The following is a 22,290-nucleotide window of genomic DNA, read 5'->3' as shown; positions in this document are numbered from 1 at the left end:
ACTAACATGGAACTGCAGTCTACACTGCTCGCAATTCCAATTTTAAATGATAATTTCTAACAACAAGATTGTACCCAGAAAATACAACACTTAGTCAGTGTATTCTATACTTATTTCATCTTTTCATCATACGCCTACACTGCACTCAGTAGGGCTTACAATGAAAATTATTTCTTCATTCATTAACTACAGAGTCCACTACGCAAGTACCTATTACAGGCCTGAAATCTACATAATATCCTTTTAGTATCCTTTCTTCTTGAACATTTTTTATATCAGTTATAGCTTTAGTACAATCACCAAATTCATTTTCAAGTACAAACGAACACTCATTGGCAGTCTACACTGCGGGCAGCAGACCTCGCAATTTGAATTTTGGACACGTGGTGCCAACTAACCCTGTCCAACATAAGCCGCTCCCACATGTGTAATTGTGTCCTGAGTCCTGAATGGCAGTGATCCCTAGTCCGTGGAAGCGACCCCAGCACCAGACTCCCTCTGATCAGTGAGGCATATTTCCATATGCAAGGCCGGCGACACGTAGTCCCACTAAGCCTCTTTAACACAAGCCGATCCCACATGTGTAAATGTGTCCTGAGTCCTGAATGGCAGTCACCCCAAGTCTGTGGCAGCGACCACAGCACCAGACTTCCTCTGATCAGTGAGGCATATTTCCATATGCAAGGCCAGCAGCACGTGGTGCCACTAACCCTGTTCAACACAAGCCGATCCCACATATTTAACTGTGTCCTGAGTCCTGAACGTCAGTGACCCAAGCTTCGTGATAGCGACCACAGTACCACACTCCCTTTGATTAGTGACGGGTATTTGCATATGGAAGGCCGGCGACACGTGGTGCCACTGAACCTGCACTACACAGGCCGGTGGAGTCACCAACGAATGCACGTGGCTGTGGGCCCTTGCTCACCACTATCTCTGGCTTACACTACGGTCAGCAGGCCTCAGAATTCAGATAGAGTCCTGATTCCACATGATGCAGTCCAGTAGCTAAGACATATTGCTCCCAGTGCAGCCCGTCCACACCAAGCATCATCACAGGCTCATACAGTCTCAATGCTTCTTGTGCCATTAACCCTCTTTAACACAAGCCGATCCCACATGTGTAACTGTGTCCTGAATGGCAGTGACCCCAAGTCTATGGCGCCGACCACACCACCATACTCCCTTCGATCAGTGAGGCATATTTCGATATGCAAGGCCGGCGACATGTAGTCCCACTAACCCTCTTTAACACAAGCCGATCCCACATGTGTAACTGTGTCCTGAGTCCTGAATGGCAGTCACCCCAACTTCGTGGCAGCGACCACAGCACCAGACACCCTTCAGTCTTATTTGTTGTTCTTTTCTTTAAATACATTTTTTTATGTGTAAATCTATACATGACTAAGATTCTTCTTTTTCCAACCGCACAGGGACACTTCCGGGCCCAAGAAGGTTGTTGGGGGTATGATGGTAATGTGGGAAGAGGGTGCGTTACATGCTGATGTGGGGAGAGGCAGCATCAAAGCGGTATCTATCACAGAAAGAACTCCGATATGTTTTCACAAATGCCTCGGACAAATGCCAGCTGACGGATTGAATCACAAAATGATATTTCAATACTTATGTAGTGTGAGTTATGAACAGTTCGCACCCAGGCTCTCAGAGGGACAGCTGCGGCCCGTCCGCTCGACTCACAGACGCAGTACTACGAGCCGTCTGCATCATTGTATCTATCCCTGCCCTGTTCTGTCATACGCCACGCCACTCCGATTACATTCCGACGTTGGCCCCACATAGCTACCTGTCGCAGGCATACTCGCTGTTGGTGTGCAGGTCAGTGGTCTAGTTCTCAAAATCTCACGGCCACTCCCTGAGGGCAGATTTGCACACACACCACACCCATCCAGCACATGCGTCACAGGCCATGTGACCACGCAAATATAGTAGATCAACAACGTCACATCCTTTATTGCCGGTGCTGACTAGATGGTGGACGCTCCACGTGTCTCAACCATAAAGAGTCTTTGAAAAGTTGCGCAGAAGGTTAGTCGCACCCTGATCTGTATAGCCGTCAGGGGCCTACCACCCCCTTGGCCCAGACTCCAGATGCACAGGGTTAGTGCCACCCGAAGCTCATATGGCCATCAGGGGCCTACCACCATGTGGCACGGACTTGAGTTCCACAGGCTTAGCGGACCCAAAAGCTGATGTGGTCTCCGCCATTGATGACTCAGGAATCAGCGACATATGTGAGATCTGCTGGACTGCGGAGAAGCTGATGTGGTCTCCGCCATTAATGACTCAGGACTCAGTGACATGTGTGAGATCTGCCGGGCCGTGGAGAAGATGATGTGGTCTCCGCCATTCATGACTCAGCGAAATCTGTGAGATCCGCGGAGAAGCTGATGTGGTCTCTGCCACTCAGGACTCAGCGACATATCTGGGATGTGCGGAGTTTTGACGCACACTCCGGTGGCACCAGGTAATTATATGCTCATGGATGTGCAGTGGCGGCAGTGTCTCTCTCTCACTCACTCACTCACTCACTCTCTCTCTATCTCTCTCTCTATCTCTCTCTCTCTCACTCTCTCTCTCACTCTCTCTCTCTCTCTCTCTCTCTCTCTCTCTCACTCTCTCTCTCTCTCTCTCTCTCTCTCTCTCTCTCACTCTCTCTCACTCACTCTCTCACTCACTCTCTCACTCACTCTCTCACTCACTCTCTCACTCACTCTCTCACTCACTCTCTCACTCACTCTCTCACTCACTCTCTCTCTCACTCACTCACTCTCTCACTCTCTCACTCACTCACTCACTCACTCACTCTCACACTCTCACACTCTCACACTATCACACTCTCTCACTCTCACACTCTCACACTCTCACACTCTCACACTCACACTCTCACACTCTCACACTCTCACACTCTCTCTCTCTCTCACACTCTCACACTCTCTCTCTCTCACACTCTCTCTCTCTCTCTCTCTCACACTCTCTCTCTCTCTCACACTCTCTCTCTCTCTCTCACACTCTCTCTCTCTCACACTCTCTCTCTCTCTCACACTCTCTCACTCTTCCTTTCTTTCCTTCCCTCTCTTTTTCGCTCTGGCTTTTTTTTTCCTTCTCTGTTTCTCTGTGTCTCTCTCCTTTGATATGCTCATTACACACGTCCTTATTTTGTGCTTTATTTTCCAGGCTCTGTCGTCGACATCCATGGTCTCCACAGGAGTGTTCCGCCTTGTTGTTTTGTATTATTTTTGATAAAATTTGGTTATTAGTTTATCGTTCATATATATATCTATATGTTAATAAAAAAAAGTTTGAAAATAGTTTATCGTTTACACATGTACGTTTATAAAAAAGTGTGGAAAAAAAAATGTATAACGTGTTTGGTTGTTTTCTTAACTGCTGTGTGACTCTTTCTTGTTCTTATTACTGTTATTTGATGGTGTCCACCATGGTGTTAAATTTTGGGGCACTTATCGCGGGAATATTGATGTCTGCAGTTTGCACCAACTTCTGAATAGTGTTAGATTTATCTCAACTTTACTTCCATTAAAGTGCTGAGAATGAAATGCAGACTAGCCGTTCCCGTGCAAAAACACACGAGGTGCACCTTTGCGATTTATTCTAAATACTAAAATCCTGTATTGAATTGCACTGAGGTAGTGGCTGCACTTACAAAATCAATTAAGAAATCTCATTGTATTTATATTGATTGGGAATAGTGCGTCAGGTGCTGGATCTTGACGAGATACACTGCCCAGTTCGTTTATTGTTCTGCACACAAAAAAAATCACATCAAAACTTTCACACCAACTGTAATGCGAAACAAATTCCAGCGATAAGCCACGTTAGCACCATGGATTTTACACATGCTTTCTGCTGGTGTTAAGCAGGGCGACTACCTGCACCATGAAAGGGAACACAGCCAAGAGCCACACCAGAACACCCACAGGTGCCATAGAGTCAATGAGCATGATACAGGGATACCCATGAGGGCCACAAGACTCATTGTAACAACTCCAGGACCGCCAACGCCCCCCAAACTCGCATCTGAGCAAGTGTGTCCCTGTGGTCATTGTGTTAGTATGATGGGCACGAGCCCTGCAACATCACAGTGTGCTGTCACCTCAGCGTTGGCAGTGAGCCTGGACTTGTAGCTATGCAGGCATCCTCCTGCATGCACAACTGGCATGTGCTGGTCTGGGGTACACAGGTCAGCGCAGGGGTGTGCCTATCCGGCAAGGGGAACAGGGTGTCTCGGACATGTCCGTGTACAGGAAGTGCGGTAAGTGTGTCTCTGTGTTCTGGTGTGGCCTCCCACAAGGGCCGCAGCAGTCGATGTTGTAAAGTGGCATACACCACCTCCAAACGGCACTGTAATGGTGTAGTTGGAATGCAGCAGGACATGCGTGAATAGGCATTACAATGGTGTGCCGTACAAGTGCATGAGATACAACCGTGCACTGTACAAAAGTGTGGGGGCTCGTGGGAGGGAGGAGCAGCTGTTTGGCAACTTAACATGCAGTGAACTCGCCCATGTGCCACGTGCTGGGCATCTCATCCATGATGACCACGGTCGCAGACATCGCACAACACCAACGACCGGCCTTTGTACACATCCTGTATGAATGCAGCGTGGTTTTACCTTCTATGCTCGTTCAGTGATATGATGTTGGCGGGTTGTGTCACTTGTGCTACTTGTTGGTGTGTTTCATTTTGGCCATTGTTTGTCTATAATTGTGCTGTACTTAATTGTGCATGTGTACCATTCTGCCCATCTCCCCCGCCCCCCCGCCCCCCCCACTCCCTGCTTCTTCCTCTTCCTGGTGCTGTTGTGTCTATAATTTTGTTGCTCCACACATAAATACATGTAAAGAACAAATTAGAATAGTTCCTTGATTCTTTTAGGTTTCAAAACTTCTCTCTATTAGTTTCGTTTTAATTTTCCATATAAACAGTTTTTTAAATATTCAACAACACATAGAAGTCAGAAGTGCAACGTATTCTATCAACACACTTTCTAGAACATTCTACAACACATGCAGGTTAAAAGTTCATCAATTTTTTTAAACTTAACGATATTTTCTTACAACATTTTCTCTGACATTTAACGGCACGTGCAGGTTAAAAGTTCATGATTGTTTTAAGTTCGAACAGTGCCTTCCAAATGCAAGTAGCAGGTGTGGTTGAGTCAAGCAAATTTTATCCTATGATATGTACTCTACATTGAAACTGCATTTTCTTAACCAATCACAAAGATGCTTTTCCACAAAACGAATGTGCACCCTATTTTTAAAAAAGAATGCTTTTCATCTCCCAATCACGTATCCTTTTGTGTGGCAAAAAAAAGTAATTCCCCATCTTTAAACATATCTCTTATTCGACCAAGGAACTGCATGAGCTACAGACATCTTTCCATACCATCCAGCCATACCTTCAAAATGCTATTGTGGATCGTAGGACATATCTATATTTTCTGGTGCAAGAGGTATGCAGAACACAGACGTATTGACTTAGACCTAGGTTTACAAAATGTGGACATTAAATTGTTTGCACAGAGAGGATTGAAGTGGCACCAATTGCTAACTTTGGTTAAAACCTCTTTGCATCTTCCACACCCCGACCTCATGATTGTGCATTGTGGTGGAAATGACCTAGGCACATTGACTGGGGTAGGTTTGGAAATGCTTATGAAGGACACCTTTGGACACCTCAGCTCAGCACCATGTGACTCTGGGCAATAGTTCACTTAATAGCTCACATAATTTCCACGCCTGCCTCGAGGGCCTTCAGACCCATAGGGGTGAGTAGTTAGCGCTTTACTAATACTGTATTGATTTGATACCCGCAAATTTACCTTCACACTCCCTGTATAACACCCGCTAAGCGCCATACACAAGTTACAATTTTCGAAACAAAAGTTCCTCCGAGTAGGTATAACTACATGCTGACAATACTTGACAGATGTGGAACAGCGGCCAGAGCACATGACTTCACAGCGTATGACACTCAGTTTGGACACATGCTTTCATCCTCGAGTCCGGCAGCACCTCAGCTTAGCACCATGAGACTCTAGACAATACCTCACATATTTTCTGTACCCCAGGACTTTCAGACCAGTAGGAGTCAGTAGTTCATCCTAGTAGGTATAAACACATGCTGACACTACTTCCACAGGTGTGCTGCAGCGGCCAGGGCACATGACTTCACACCATAAGATACACAGTTTAGGCTCACGCTTTCATCCGCGACTCGCGCAGCAGCTCACCTTAGCAGTATCAGACTCTACGCAATTACTCATTTAATTTCTGTACCCAGCACTTTCAGACCAGTAGGTATGAGTAGTTTGCCTTGCACACCCTCTATAGCACACCCTAAACACCTTACAGAGGTTACAGTGCTCCTACCCTCCTCTTTCCTACTTTTTACCCCCTTTTTTCCCCCTTACTCACTTCAACAGAATCACAAAATGGCGGCCAACACTTCCTAGTTGCAGCCGCTCACATCGCTCCCAACCAATAAGAAGAAAGCTTGTGATCCTAATTCCTCAGCCAATCAGATTGCAGAATTCCCAAATATCGATATCTGTAAATTTCAATACCTCTAAAAAACTACTGAACGGATTTACACCAAATAAACAAAAGCGTGCTTTCTAGACCAAGACCCTTCTCCCTGCCAAATTTGGGGTAATTCCGTTCACCCGTTCGACCTGTAGCTTTGTCTAAAGTTTCCTATGGAAATTAACATGGAGAAAACACGTTTTGGGATCCCCCTTTTTTCTCGGCCCCCCCTTGACGAATCACCCCCAAGCTTTCAACATAGTAGCTGATATGAACAAAGAAATAGTTTGGAAAATTTCATGAAGATTCATCAAAGTTATAAGCAAAACAAAAAATTATCTTCCTCTGGAAACTTGGTCCTAACTAAACTACCTACTGGCGACCGCCAGTAGGTAATCTATATCTCTATATATATATATATATGTGTGTGTTTATATATGCAAAAAAGAAGCCGAGAACTCTGGGTAGTTCTCAAGTTTAGGTGTAAAGCAGCTCCTGTATAGAGCACTCTCAACACCAGCGACACTCTAGATCTGCTCACCTCAAATGTCTGCTTTCCTATAAAAGTTTTTAAGCATAGGATTAGCACAGTGCCATCCACGCCAAGATAGAAAGGGACAAAGTCTTTTGCCATTTCTACAGCAAAGTCTTTAAGCATAGGACTAGCACAATGCTGTCCTTGCCGAGCTGTAAAACGTCAAAAGCCATTTACCACTCCAGGCACAATATTACAGCTTTGAATTTGCAAAATGCCAACCTGAAATGAGCAAAAGCAACACCTGACAGTGTTTCACTCTAATTAGAGCTCTTCATATATATATATTCACTGAAAAAAACCCATAGGTTTCTGGAACTTTATAGTTAGTTGGACATTTCACTCGTACAAAACCAGTGAAATTCGGCCGTTATAGTTAAATCAGCTAACTATAACTCGCGCCCCCGCAATGCACTGCTGATGACGTCACATATTACATCACTCATGACATGGTCAGTGACATCACTGATTACATCACTGATGACATCATCCATGTGATAATCTGGATCTGGTGTAAAGGTGTTTTTAAATGCTAATTTCTAACTGTAACGTCCCTGAAACCTATGGATTTTTCAGTGAATTTCAAAGGATTTTTAAATGCTAATTTCTAACTATAACATCCCAGAAACCTATGGTTTTTTTAGCGTATATATATATATATATTCACAGAAAAAACCATAGGTTTCAGGCACGTTATAGTTAGGAATTAGCATTTAAAAAACCTCAGAAATTCACTGAAAAAACCATAGGTTTCAGGGGTGTTATAGTTAGCTGGACTTTTCACTTGTACAAAACCATTGAAATTCCCCCGTTATAGTTAGTTCAGCTAACTATAACTCGCGCGCCCGCAATGCACTGCTGATGACGTCACATATTACATCACTCATGACATGGTCAGTGACATCACTCATGACATCACTGATGACATCTCAAATGACATCACTGATGACATCACTGATGACATCACTGATGACATCATCCAGTGAATGTGTGTGTTTCTGAAAATTAAATATGTTTTATATATGTATATCTCAAGGTCGATGGAAGAATAAATGGGTATATAAGTGTCTAAATGGATGATTTGTTTTTGAAAAATTGATTGTGTAACTGACTGATTAAGTGTTTCATAGTGAATACATGGCTTAGTGAGTAATGTTTAAATATGTAAATATCTGTATCAGTCTCTCACTTTGTGTATAAGTGGCTGCATGAGTTGGTGAGTAGCTACATGGGTGTTTATATAGGTTATTAGTTGGTTTTATGAGTATCAGTCTGAGTGTCTGCATGGTTCGGTGGGGGTATTACGTAGTGCATAGGTGCATGAATGAATGACTCACTCTTTGTATGTGTTGAAGACAGCATGTGTGCAGGACTCTATGGGTGGATGAGTGAGTGTATGGGTGTGTTAGTGAGTGAATGACTGTCTCAATAGTGTCTTTATGAGTAACTACATATGTTTTAAACTAGTATATGTGACTATTGGTGTATATAAGCGAGTATATGTGACAGTGAGAGATTGAAAGAGTTCCTATATGAATAAGTATGTGTTTCTATAAGTGATTGTTTAAAAGACTAAGTATGTGTAAGTTTCGGTAGAAGTAAGTGTGGTGGTGTGTGTATAACTGTATATGCAAGTAAATGTATGTTTGATTCTTTATTAGCATGAGTGACTATGTGTGTGAGTACCTCTATGGATGAGTGGCATTGTGTAACAGGATGTATAGGTGTATGAGTACATATGATGAGTGAGTACATGTATGAGTGACTGTATAGGACTGTTGGTGAATGAGTGGATGTGTATGTGGATCTTAGAATTACTGTATAGGTTGTTGTAACTGGTATTGGTATGTCCATTGTTTTTAAAATTTTAATTTCTATTTTTGAATGTGTGTATCAAAGGTTATATTAGGGGAAGAGGAGGTCTGCCACTCTATCACAAGGATGATGTCATCAGTGATGTCATCAGTGATGTCATTTGAGATGTCATCAGTGATGTCATGAGTGATGTCACTGACCATGTCATGAGTGATGTAATATGTGACGTCATCAGCAGTGCATTGCGGGCGCGCGAGTTATAGTTAGCTGAACTAACTATAACGGGGGAATTTCAATGGTTTTGTACAAGTGAAAAGTCCAGCTAACTATAACACCCCTGAAACCTATGGTTTTTTCAGTGAATTTCTGAGGTTTTTTAAATGCTAATTCCTAACTATAACGTGCCTGAAACCTATGGTTTTTTCTGTGAATTTCAAAGGTTTTTTAAATGCTAATTTCTAACTATGCCTACAGAGATAGGACATGTGAAGAAAGAAGAAAAAATGCACAGAAAGAAACAAAAGAAGTGCAGAAAGAAGCAACAGAAGTCCTCAAATACGAAGATAAGTGCAGGAAGAAGGATAACGTGCAGAAAGAACAAAAAGAAGAGCAGAAAGAAGCCTTGTTGCAAAATCATCCTGTACCCTCAACTTTTTCAGACGGATACTGGTGGTAACTGAGTCTGACTAACCAGTCCTAGAGCCAGTGCTATGTTAAAAGACACTTAGAATACAGTGAAAACACCTACATACACTAGGGAACATTATGCGTTGGGGTCCCCCTGTGATTAGCATGACCTCCTCTGTAAGCCCCTAGTGTATAATAGGGCATGGGGATTAAAACTACCTCTTAAAACAGGCCACAGGGCGTTTTTGCACACGTTAACTCAGGCCTCGTCCCCTCCCTTCACCACTGTGTAAACACGCCCTGTGTCCATTTTTAGTTGGGAGATTAAGTTCATTTGAATCCTGAGGGTCCCTAGGGTCCAACTAGCCCACTAGGTACCTCCAGTAAGTGCCACAGAGCTGCGTTGCAGAGAGGTGTAAAAAGTGGCACGGCCTGGACCACCTCTCTGCAATGCAGCTCAGTGGCGCTTACTGGAAGCACTTGGTGGGCTAGTTAGCCCCCAGGGGCCCTCAGTATTGAAGGGAAATTATATCCCCAATTTAAAACGTGCCATAGTGCGTGTTTGCACACGTCACCTCAGGCCCCGTCCCCTCCCTTCACCACTGTGTAAACGCGCCCTGTGGCTGTTCTAAGTTGAGAGATTAAGTCCCCCTGAATCCTAAGGGTCCCTAGGGTCAAACTAGACCACTAGGTACCTCCAGTAAGCGCCACAGAGCTGCGTTGCAGAGAGGTGTAAAAAGGGGCTTGGCCTCAGAACACCTGGCTGCAGCGCAGCTCCCTGGCGCATACTGGAGATGCCTGTTGGGGGCGCGTTTGCAGAGTGCTGCACGGAGGGGGCATGGCCTCCGGCACGATGCCAGTCTTTTATTTATTTTAGTTTTTTAAGAAGGGGGGCTGTTTGGTTCCCCTTCTTATTCTAATTTATTGACCCTGATGACCCCATCCCCCAGGGCCAGTCTCCTAATTATATTTTTTTGACCCCAATCCCCAGGGCCGGCCACTGTTTTTTATTATTTTAAAAAAATATATATTTATAGACACACCTAGGACATGCTGGACAAACCGTACGTACCTATCACCATGACGATTTGCGTGATATTCATTAAAAGGCGACTATGCATGCAATGAATCCACGTGGAATGTATTTACACCACTAGTGAAGCTCTGACATGTCTGATGCCCTACCGTGCCTAATCCTGGTAGACACCCTTGTCGTTTATTTATACAAACATGGGTAGCTATTGACGGGCACATTTAATACACATGCACACCAAGCCATTCAAAGGGGATTCGACAAAAATTCGACCAAAACTATGCAAGAAACCCCCCTCACGGTTAATAAAACACACATCCACTGCCGGATGTGTAATACTTTTTATTTTACTCTCTGGAAAGGGGACGAACATCACTTGAGAGTCACAGCGTGCTCCTGACAGAGCCCAATGCTGTGTTACACCCACCATTGCCTGCCGAGTGCCACACACCTCTGTGTTGTATTCCACTAGCTAGTGCATATGCTATGACACTCTCTAGCCCATGTGCACTGTAACACCACCCCGTGAATATGTCATGCCACACTTGTCTTCGCACGGGTTATATTGCCCCATCTAACGTGCCTTTCTCGATGCCTATGTTATAACGCACAGTGCTATGCCATACATATTACAATCTGGGATCCATATCTTTGTCACAGTGCATATGCAACGTTACACTCCCCAGCACATATTTTATATTACAACTTTAGAGACTAGTTAGGTTACACAACACTGCCCTGTGCATATTACACTCCAAGGCGCATATCGCATAGCACGCGCTAGTGCCTGTGCTATCTCGCGCTCTCCCATGAATCTGTCATTGCGCACAATGTATTGCATATTATATTTCACGCCCGGTTCATCTTATATCACACTTTTTGGTGCATAGTTTATACCATACACTATATCTAGTTTTCATTTTCAATCGTGCTCTCAGGACTATGTTCTATATAACACTGTGTTCACCTACCCTTTTCACGGGCATTACATTTTGCGATAGGGGGTGGAGGGTCAGGGGGTGTTTCTGCCAAGTGAGCCCGGAGTCACAGTCACAAACGTCCTCTTCTTCCTGAATAAAAGTGAGATTATGCTGCATACTTGTTCATATTTTAAGTAGTTCGCACAGACACAATGTTTTAAAAACAATAAAGTTCCTAATACCCGCCTTCTCTGAACAGTTAGCTTGCTGCCCCATCCCCTTCCTCCCTATCCTCTGTTGTGTGAATCCATGGACTAGCCTCCTCCCTCCTGCCATGCATGGTCTGATGTGCTGCCACTGCCCTCAATTTAGTATGATGTACCAGTCCACTCCTCCTGCCCTCCATTGCCCAATTCTATGCCCCATCATTGACCTCCTGCTTAAACTCTGTGCTTAGCTTGCTGCCCCTATTCTCCTTCCCCCTGCCCTCCGATGTCTTTGTGCATGCCCCTGCTCCATCCTTTTTGCCCACCATGTCCCATGGACCTGCCACTCCTATCTACTCTGAGTGTTCTGTTGAGCTGCCACTCCCCTCCCACCTGCCTAGCATTGTCAGATGACTGTAACCTGTCCCTGCCACCTCCACCCTGCCTGTCCACATGCCATGCCCCTATCCTCTTCCTCCTGTCCTACATGGTCCATTGTACTGCCACACCCTTCTGCCCTCCCTGGTCTGTTGTGCTGCAACTGCTCCTCCTGCCTGCCCCGTGTGGTCTGTTGTGAGGTCCCTTCCCCTGAACTTTCTTGTCTGTGCACAGGTCCTGACCCTTCCTTCTATCCTCCGTCGTCCTTTGTGCATGCCCCTCCACCCTCCTTCTTGCCCATCATAGCCATTGTGCTGCCACTAACCCTCCCACTTGCCATGCATGGTCTTCTGTGCTGCCATGGCCCCTCCCACCTTCCCTGTGTGGTCAGTTAGCTGCCCCTGACCCCCTCCCACCTTCCCTCCATGGTCTGTGTGTATGCCATCACAGTCTCACTGTTGCTCTTCATGGTGTGTCTTGCTTCTAGTGCCCATCCTGCCTGACCTCCATGGCTATCTTGCTGCTCCTGCCCTGCCCCCTTGCCCCCAGCCCTACTCCCTCCCTCCTGGCTTGTCTGTTCCATTGTAATGTCCCTGATCCGTCCCTCCTGCCCTTTATGGTCTGTTATACTGCAGCTTTCTCTCCTGTCTGTCCATTATGGTCAGCTAGCTACCATTGCCTCTTGCCCCTCTGTTCTCTGTTGTCCATGTGCATGGTCCTGTCCCCTCCCTCCTGCTTTCTATGGATTGTTGTGCTGCACTCCCGTCCTGCATGCCCTGTGTGGTGTATTGTGCTGCTGCAAACCCTGATGCCTGCCCTGCAGGGTCAGTTTGGTGCACCTCTCCATGTCCCTCCTGTCCTCTGTTATCCAAGTCCATGTCCCTATCCCATTTCCTTCCATGATCCAATGTACCATACTTGCGAACATTTTGAACTTGGTAAGAGGGAGATTTTGAAAAAAAACTGGGGTATTGATTTTCCCCTTTGAGTTACATTGAAAAAGAGGATATTGTAGACAGGAGACAGATCAAATAAAGCCCATTTGAGCTTAAAAACATTGGACGTTTCCTGGCTGAATCGGGTCTGTTGGCATGTATGGTTGTACTACCATTGCCTCTTCCTTCTGCCCACAATGGTCTATTACATTGCCACAGCCTTGAAGGAGGGTAGATTTTGTATCACAGGGGGCCCCTGGCCCGTTCTGTCCACACCTGAAGTATGAGACCCTTGTCCTTGCCCTGCCAGCTGCATTTGTAGGCCGTATTAAATTGACCAGCGGGTCCTGTGTTGCTATATAATTATCCTGAGACATCCTTACCACTCAGCCAGCATAAAACCCCTGTTTAGGCCCTTCTGTTCAATATGTAGGCCTCTTTGTTAAATTGACCATAGCTCTGCAATTTTAGTGTATAGCAGTCTGAAGGCAGGTCTGCGAGGCCTTCTGATCCAAACTAGTAGCCCCCACCCTACCCGAGTGCTCCGTGCTCGGTATCAAAGTTCAACATCCCCCTGAAGCTGTCGACATACAGTAGGCTGCATCCTGGACTGGTACTTGCTTCCTGGGCAGGTTTCCCGCTTTTAAGGAAGTGGCAACCGCAGAGCGTCAAGTTAGGAGAACTGAGGAGATTTTATACATGAATATATTGAATTCCCGTACAATACCCATTATTTTCTGCTTGCTCTATGGAACTTACGATAAGCGATTGGCCTGAGAGACTGACCTTTTCACCCAGTCCATTGTCAGCATTAAGTGGGTAAATGACGAAATGTCTGGTAAAATCTGCAGACGAAGCTTTTGGGTAGCATACGTAGGTAGATGTAGCGTGCAAAGGAGCCCACAAAATGATATAAAAAGGGAGCACCCACAGATATCGACGGACTACCTCGCCGTCTGTATGTAGGTTAACAGGCAGTGCAGGTTTTCCCCAAGAGCTGGGAGCTCTTGTCTTCCTTTGCTTAAAATGTCTTGCTCTGCTTTGCTTGAAGTATCTTATTCTATTTTACCTATATGAAATGTCATGTTATGTTTAACCATTGTTCTCTTTACTTTTGCATTTAAAAGATTTTGTATTGTAATTGCAGGAATGCTTGCTCTAAGAGTAAACGTGAGTGTTCCTAGGTAACATTTTCCTTGGTGTAACTTGTTTCTCATGATGCATTTATAGATGTGTTTTCTCTCTCTCTCTGTCAGTACATTAATTGAGATACAGAGAATATTATGACAGCTGTATGATTATCTGGATTCTGTATTTTGTACTTTATGTCTCTATTCTGCGGTTTCTTTGAAGTTGCATCTTCTCATTAAACTGCCATTGTATTCTGCCTCCAATTCCATGTCTCATATGTCTGTTTTCTTCATTTTTGGAGCAAGCGTTCCTAGGCACCCCGGCTCAAATTAAGGTGCCCCTTTTGTCCCTGACTCACTCTCCTGCTCAGTTCTGTGGTGGCTCCCGGGGATCTGGGGACCGCCCCTAGCTTCCTTGACCCGTAATAGATCTTCCCTCCAACAGCCTCTCTTGCAAGTCCTGTATTGTTGGTTTGTTGCCCCTGCCCCCCTTTCCACTGCCCTCCATAGTCTGTTGTGCTTCCACGGCCCTTCCTGCCTGCTCAGTGTGGTTAAATTGTTGCCTTTGCACCCTACTACCTGCCTTCAATTTTCAGAGTCCGTGCCCCTGGCCTCTGCCTCTCAACAGTATCCTAATGAACAACTAGATTGCTAACATTCTATATTTATTACAAAAGTGTGGAACGCCTGACATCATCTTGATGTAATCAAAACTGTAATACCTAGAGCATTTCCTTTAGAAATTACATATATGAGAGGGTCTTATTGGCATCAAAATTATGGTTAGTGCTCTAAAAGACTAAAATAAGGACATATTTTCTGAGTTTTCAAATAGCGACAAAGCACTTTTAAATTATTTGTTATCTTTATGTTTTTTTATCCAGTTGACCACTTGATTAAATGTTGCACTTAGGGGAGAGGATGTGGTGTTACTTCCAGAACTGCAGACTTTGCAACTGGGGAACCAGGTTGAAGTTTCTGCTTCAGCTCGACATTCTGTGATTCTGGTCAAATCACTTAGTCTCCCCATGTCTACAACCAAAATGAATTTGTTCTTGTGTGATGTAACCAATGCTCATGTAAAGCACTCCAATACCTGACAAGTCTGCACTATATAACACTGCAAAAACACAAAATAATAAGTGTTTTGCACACTTCTGTCATTGGGCTATATTTGGGCTACATCTGGGTGATTTTGGGCTACATTTGGGCTCTTTTGTCTCCGGTGGCCATCTTGGGAGATTTATTTGTTATGAAGTTTCCTAATTTCCTCATGTACTGCAGTCTCCTCAGTAGGAAATGCTTTCAGTTTTTTACTTTGATTCCATCATGAAGGTATTCAGATATGTCACACATTTGCCATAAATTCTGAATGTTAGCACTCTAGTTGCTCATTAGATCACTGTAGTAAAACTACTGCACCATGGAAGTCTGCTCCTGGTATTAAAAGTGCATGTTTCAGTCTGCATGTCAGAAGTTTTTAATGAAATAGAAGAGGATTTGAGAAGTCACTCAAAATGTGCCCTCATTTTCTTTCTTCAGCATTAATCATAATTTCTATGGCAAAATGAACCTCCTCATTGTGTTCCTTTTTAAATTAAATGTTTTAAGTGTTACCAGTTTATTCCAATCAAGATGGCTTCAGGTGTGCCTTACTTTTGTCATAATGAAGACAGTAAGCACTCTAGTTGTTTTTAAGAACATTCTGGGACATTCTGTCATTGGGCTATACTTGGGCTACATCTGGGTGATATTTGGGCTACATTTGGGCTCTTTTGTCTCTGGTGGCCATCTTGGGAGACTTATTTGTTATGAAGTTTCCTAATTTCCTCATTTACTGCAGTCTCCTCAGTAGGAAATACTTTCAGTTTTTTACTTTGATTCCATCAAGAAGGCATTCAGATGTGTCACACATTTGCCATAAATTCAGAATGTTAGCACTCTTTTTGCTCATTAGATCACTGTAGTAAAGCTACTGCTCACCAGGGAAAACTGCTGCTGGTATTGAAAGTGCATGTTTCAGTCTGCATGTCAGAATTTTTTAATGAAATAGAAGAGGATTTGAGAAGTCACTCAAAATGTGCCCTAATTTTTCTTTCTGCAGCACTAATCATACTTTTTATGGAAAAATGAAACCCCTCATTTTGTTCCTTTTTAAATTAAATGTTTTAAGAGTTACCACTTTAATCCAAGCAAGATGGCTTAAGGTGTGCCATACGTTTATCATAAGTAGGACTGTTAGCGCTCTAGTAGTTCTTTGGAACACTCTGGGAAGCTGCAGTAGAACACAAAGGAATCAACTGACAGTCTCTGCCCTTGTTGGATGTACATGTTTTACTGAGAATGTCAGACTTCATTCTCACATGACTGAGAAAGATAATGTGAATTTACAGAAAATAAGCTCTCAGTTTAGCCTATAGATCACCTTCCAAACCTCTGTGGTAAAAGCATGAGAAAATATTTTTCTCTCAATCATGATATCCCAGCAGAAGGCTTTTTCACATGGTGAAATCACCTTAGAACATACCACAATTCCTAAAATGAGTATGGTACCATCAACAAATGATTTATAATGTAACTAAAGTCTTAAAACCTTCTATTAACTGCAATGCTTTTTAATGAGGTGCTATCATGTATATTGGTCCCAAGATGGCTGCCAACACTTCTTGGATGAAGTGCTGACAGCCAATCAGATCTCAGGATGAGATGTGTGGTTAGGCTCCGCCCACATATATATATGCTTTTAAATGCTATTTTCTCAGGAAATACTGAACAGATTTACACCAGACCTGCAAAAGGCACTTCCTTGACCTTATGGCTACCTCTCTGCCAAATTTCAAGTAATTCTGTTCAGCCGTTCGGGCTGTAGCTGTGTCTAAAGGTCCTATGGAAAAATGCATGGGGAAAACGCGTTTTGGGACCCCCCTTTTTTCTCGGCCCCTGCTTGACGAATCCCCCCGAGACTTTCAGGGTAGGAGCGGAGCGTAGCGCCCCACCTATTTTGAAAATTTCGCGAGGATTCGTCGACCGGCGCCAAAGTTATTCCAAATAGAATGTTGCGGATTTCCTATGGAAACAGGGTCCTAACTATATCTACCTACTGGCGACCGCCAGTAGGTAATATATATATATATATATATATTCACTTAAAAAACCATAGGTTTCACACGTTATAGTTAGGTGGACATTTCATTCGTAAAAAACCAATGAAATTCCACGGCTATAGTTAGTTCAGATAACTATAGCTCGCGCGCCCGCAATCCAGTGCTCATGACGTCACATATTTCATCACTCATGACATGGTCAGTGGCATCACTCATTACATCATCCTTGCGGTCGCGCGAGTTATAGTTATCTGAACTAACTATAACGGTGGAATTTCATTGTTTTTTTACGAGTGAAATGTCCACCTAACTATAACATGTGTGAAACCTATGGTTTTTTAAGTGTATTTGCAAGGTTTTTTAAATGCTAATTCCTAACTATAACGTGTGTGAAACCTATGGTTTTTTAAGTGAATTTGTACGGTTTTTTAAATGCAAATTTTTTTTTAATGGTTTTTCACCGTGCGCGCACCATGCGCGCACCCCGCAATTTAAAAAAAAAAAAAAAATGTTTTTTCACCCTTCGGGGTCCTTTAGGGACCCCCTGACAAAGGCTAGGGGGTCAGGAACTCTCTACCCTGCCCCCTTTTCACATTCGCCACCTCTCTTTTTCACTCTCGCACCCACAACAAACAAAATGGTGGCCGACACTTCCTGATTTCGACCGATTCGAACGTTGACTGACATGTAACCACCAATCAGAATTACGCTCGCGCACGTTAGGGTGCGCGCACGGTGCGCGGCTATAGATATTTATGTGCTTTAACTGCCATTTTCTCAGGAACTACTGAACAGATTGACTCCATATATGCAAAAGGCACTTCCCTGACCTGAGGACTACCTCTTTGCCAAATTTCAAGTAATTCTGTTCAGCCGTTCGGGCTGTACCTTCGACTAAATGTCCTGTGGGAAAATGCATGGGGAAAATGCGTTTTGGGACCCCCCTTTTTTCTCAGCCCCCGCTTGACGAATCACCCCGAGACTTTCAGGGTAGGAGCTGAACGGAGCGCCCCATTAGTTATGAAAATTTCGCGAGGATTCGTCAACCGGCACCAAAGTTATTCAAAATAGAATTTAGTAAGTAAGTAAGACCTACCATAAGACTTGTTACGTACTGTGTGGCAAACACCATTGCAACCTGTAATTTTATCTGTTCATAGTACTCGTATATCTGTGGCCTTATTCGTTGTGCCCACATTTAAAGCATGCCTGTAACACCGCCTATACAACCATCTAAAGGCAAGACAACACTAGTGGGAGGTTCACGGAAAGGGACACTAGATCATTTTTTGGCCAAAGCTGTCTCTAAGTTGGACAACGAAATAGCGGATACGGAACGCCATCTGTCCCAGGGTTTACCCCCTAATAAACGCTCCTCCCTGGGCACTATTCAAACGATTCCTTCTCCTACACCTAGAACACATAATTTGGCCAATACTTCCGTTTCAACCAATGACCCGGGTATTCCTCTACTTCTTCAAGATCTGCCGCCAACAGCAGATTCTTCAAGGGATCTAATCATTATTAATACTAACATGGACCCTTCCCCACACTCCACTTTGGAAGGGGTTCCACCAAATACGCCTCCAAAAGCAAAATCAAGGCCTATCAGAAAAACGATTCCCCCTAAAAAACCTAGACCTGTGGCAACCCTGAAAAGAAAGAGGGGCGGTGCTGGAGCGACAGACAGCCGTTTTAAAGCACCGAGATTATCCCACAGCCCCTTAAAATGTAAAGACATTGCGGTGTCCATTGTGTCTGATCCTAATGATGGACTAATCCAGAGACTCGAACATCTTGTGAAATCACTTTTACTACCTCTCTCTGAGAGAATAAAAAGGCTAAATGAACAACTAGACACCCTAACAGCCATATCTTCTTCGAACGGTTCTTTATTGAAAGATCTGGCCATTTCTCAACCAACCGATGGCCAGAGGAAATCACCAGATATGATTCTTATAAGAGATGTCTCACTGCCTAATAAAGCAAACACACAGCCCCCAGCTATCTTAGCTGATTCTGAAAATGTGCCCACATCTTCAGGAGCCGGGAAAGAATTAGCCCCGCAGGACACACTGGGAGGGCAAAATAGTAGCACCCCTAGGGCGCCAAATTTATATAAGTCTATTCAAAGAATGGATGAGCATATTGACTTACCACCTGAGTCTGCCCCCTATGTTACCATACTTACGGGTGTTCCAAAATTAAGCCCAGGAAAGAAAGAGGGGTTCGTGGAACTTAAAAATAAAGTAATATATTGGTTAAGCAAGAATAGACCTCTGCCCCCAAATCTTAATGGCGAGATTTTATTCGTACGAAGGCTGACCTGGCTTGGGTGTAGGCCTAAAGACATAGAGGGTGATATCGTAACTGTAAATTTTAAAGATCAGAAAGTAGTTACTTACATAGCGGATTGGTTTTTAGAAAGAGGAGTGGAAGGAATATCAACTCGTGTTCTGAGTTACTTCTACCCTCAATCCCTTCTCACCCCCCATGGTAACACATCCATCTGTAAGCCACTCAGAAATATCAGAACAGTTCTAGCGTCCAAACACCCAAGAACTTTGAAATCTGTCCCTTTGCTTCAACATCCTAGAAATTCTAGTCTCTGGACTGCTTCCCCCTCCTTTTCACCTTTTCCAGATAGGCCTCACTTCTATCAACACCAGCACAATTACAATTTACCTCAGTATCCAACTTGGACTGTACCGGTCACAAACCGTTTTGAGGCACTGACAGACTTAGAAGACCCTGATTGACAGATGGAACCTAGCTTGGAGGTTTATCCATGTGGAGCACCTATCATGCCACTTAACACCCACGTTGATACTTCTTATCCTGGAACGGATATTGTTAATATTTGTAATAAGGGAACTCTAAATTGCGAGGCACCTATTGATCAGCCACAAATTAGTAGCGACAAATTAAACCTGGGTACCACCTCCAACTCCGATTGCCCACCCCATCCTAGTCCCCCTCTTTACCACACTATTACATCAAGAGCTAAAAATAAAAATGCTCTTTTAAAGAGGGAAATATGGGATGCTGAAACTATCATCTCATGGAACGTCGCAGGCCTGTCAAACAAAATATCGCACCAACCCTGGCTAGATATAGTTACTTCTTATAGTATTATCTGTCTCCAGGAAACATGGGCCGCAGACGAACTCCATATTCCAGGATATCAGACCTTCCATGCCCCTGCACAAATAAGCTCACAGGGGAGAAATAAAGGAGGTTTGGCTATATACGTCTCTATAACGCAGGGCATAAAGGTACTAAGATATATATTTACTGAGTACTATCAGATTTTACTCGTTAGTTGGGGGCAGGTAAAATATCTGACCCTCATAAACTTTTATAACAATATTCCCAGCAACAATCTAGAAAGCCAGATCGATAGTCTTATGTCGAGTGTTAATGTTATCAAGACCCAGAAAAAAGACGAGCTGGTGTTGATCTGGTTGGGCGACTTTAATTGCACTATTTGCCCACATGCTTCCAGTGGCATTTGCGGCCTTGGTAAACATAAGGATGACAACCCAACTCATTTCGTTCACTCAACACTGGGCGATACCTTTAACTACATGCTTTTTCATTTTAATTTGTGTTTTATTAACGAACTTTGCATCCCAAACATTCCCTTCAAACCAACCTTTCACGGGCGGGGATGCAACTCGACCATTGATTTTACTCTTATATCTCCATCCAATGAAGGACTAGCTATCGCCTGGGAAACACTCAACGTTTTCTTCAGTGATCACTACCCAATAGCCTTTAATCTTAAAATTAGAAAGACTCATGAGATCCCCGTAGACAAGCTTAAATATCATTCTAATATAAATTTAGCTACAAAAAACGGCTATTCCATAAAATGGGATAGGGTTAACCCCGCCGTTTTTCTACATACTCTAATGGGATCCAGCCAACCTGACATACTTGCCTGTCTGACAGAAAAAGAGGAGTCATCAGTACTCCTGACCCCTTTTTTAAAAATTCAATTTGAACTTAAAAAATTACTAACTAGAGAGCATCAATCTAACCCTAAAAGTGGCCACGGTTGGTTTGACAAAAACTGCACTAAAGCTCTTCAAGCTCTAAAAAGGGCTTTGCATGAAACTATCAAATCACCTGCTGAGATTAGTAAAGCCAGAAAACTGTACAATTTGGCCATAAAAACAAGGAAACAGACTTTAAAGAAAGAGGCTTGGTCGGCTCTAATTGAAGCCTCCAAATCCAAGGACAACTTAGCCTTTTGGAAAGTGGTCAATGCTCCCTATTTACAGAAAAATCAGACAGATATTATCGATATGGCTATTAATGGTGAAATTTGGGTAAATCACTTTAAAAACCTATATGATAAAGAAGAAAACCCCGATTATGGTAACTCCCTGATTGACGGGGTAACCATCCAATCACCCATAATTCTACCAAATACATTCCCGATAGGCATTTCCTTCAATTGTATGGAGATTATAAAAGCAATCAAAGACAGTCCTTCAGGCAAAGCCCCTGGCCCTGACGGAGTCCCGATTGATGTCTACAAAGCAGAAATTGATCTGTGGGCTCCCCTGTTAACAAATGTTTTAAATAATTTTAATCGGCACGGGCTCCCACCATCTTGGTCTGAAGCTATAGTCTTCCCTATTTTTAAAAAAGGAGACAGAAATGACCCCATCTGCTACCGGCCAATTTCACTTTTAGATGCTCTAATGAAGGTAGCAGCACGGGCAATTTTAAACAGAATACAACTTTGGGCAGAGGGAAAAAATGTATTATCTCACTTGCAGTATGGTTTTAGCCCAGGAAAAGGGACTATAGACCAGAGTTTAAATTTGGCCTTAGTTTTATCAAAATACACGCAGGCAAAAAAGGGAAATCTTTTCGTTACATTTGTGGACCTGAGTTCCGCATTTGATTGCGTGAGCCATGAGTTATTATGGTCCATATTATCTGAAATAGGCTTAGATTTTAACATTCTCCAATTTATAAAAACTCTGTATAGTGACGCAGGCGCTAGAGTACGCTATGGAAATAAAGG

Source organism: Triturus cristatus, chromosome 5_1 (assembly GCF_964204655.1).
Source record: "Triturus cristatus chromosome 5_1, aTriCri1.1, whole genome shotgun sequence".
NCBI lineage: Eukaryota > Metazoa > Chordata > Amphibia > Caudata > Salamandridae > Triturus > Triturus cristatus.
This window is presented reverse-complemented; position numbering follows the sequence as displayed.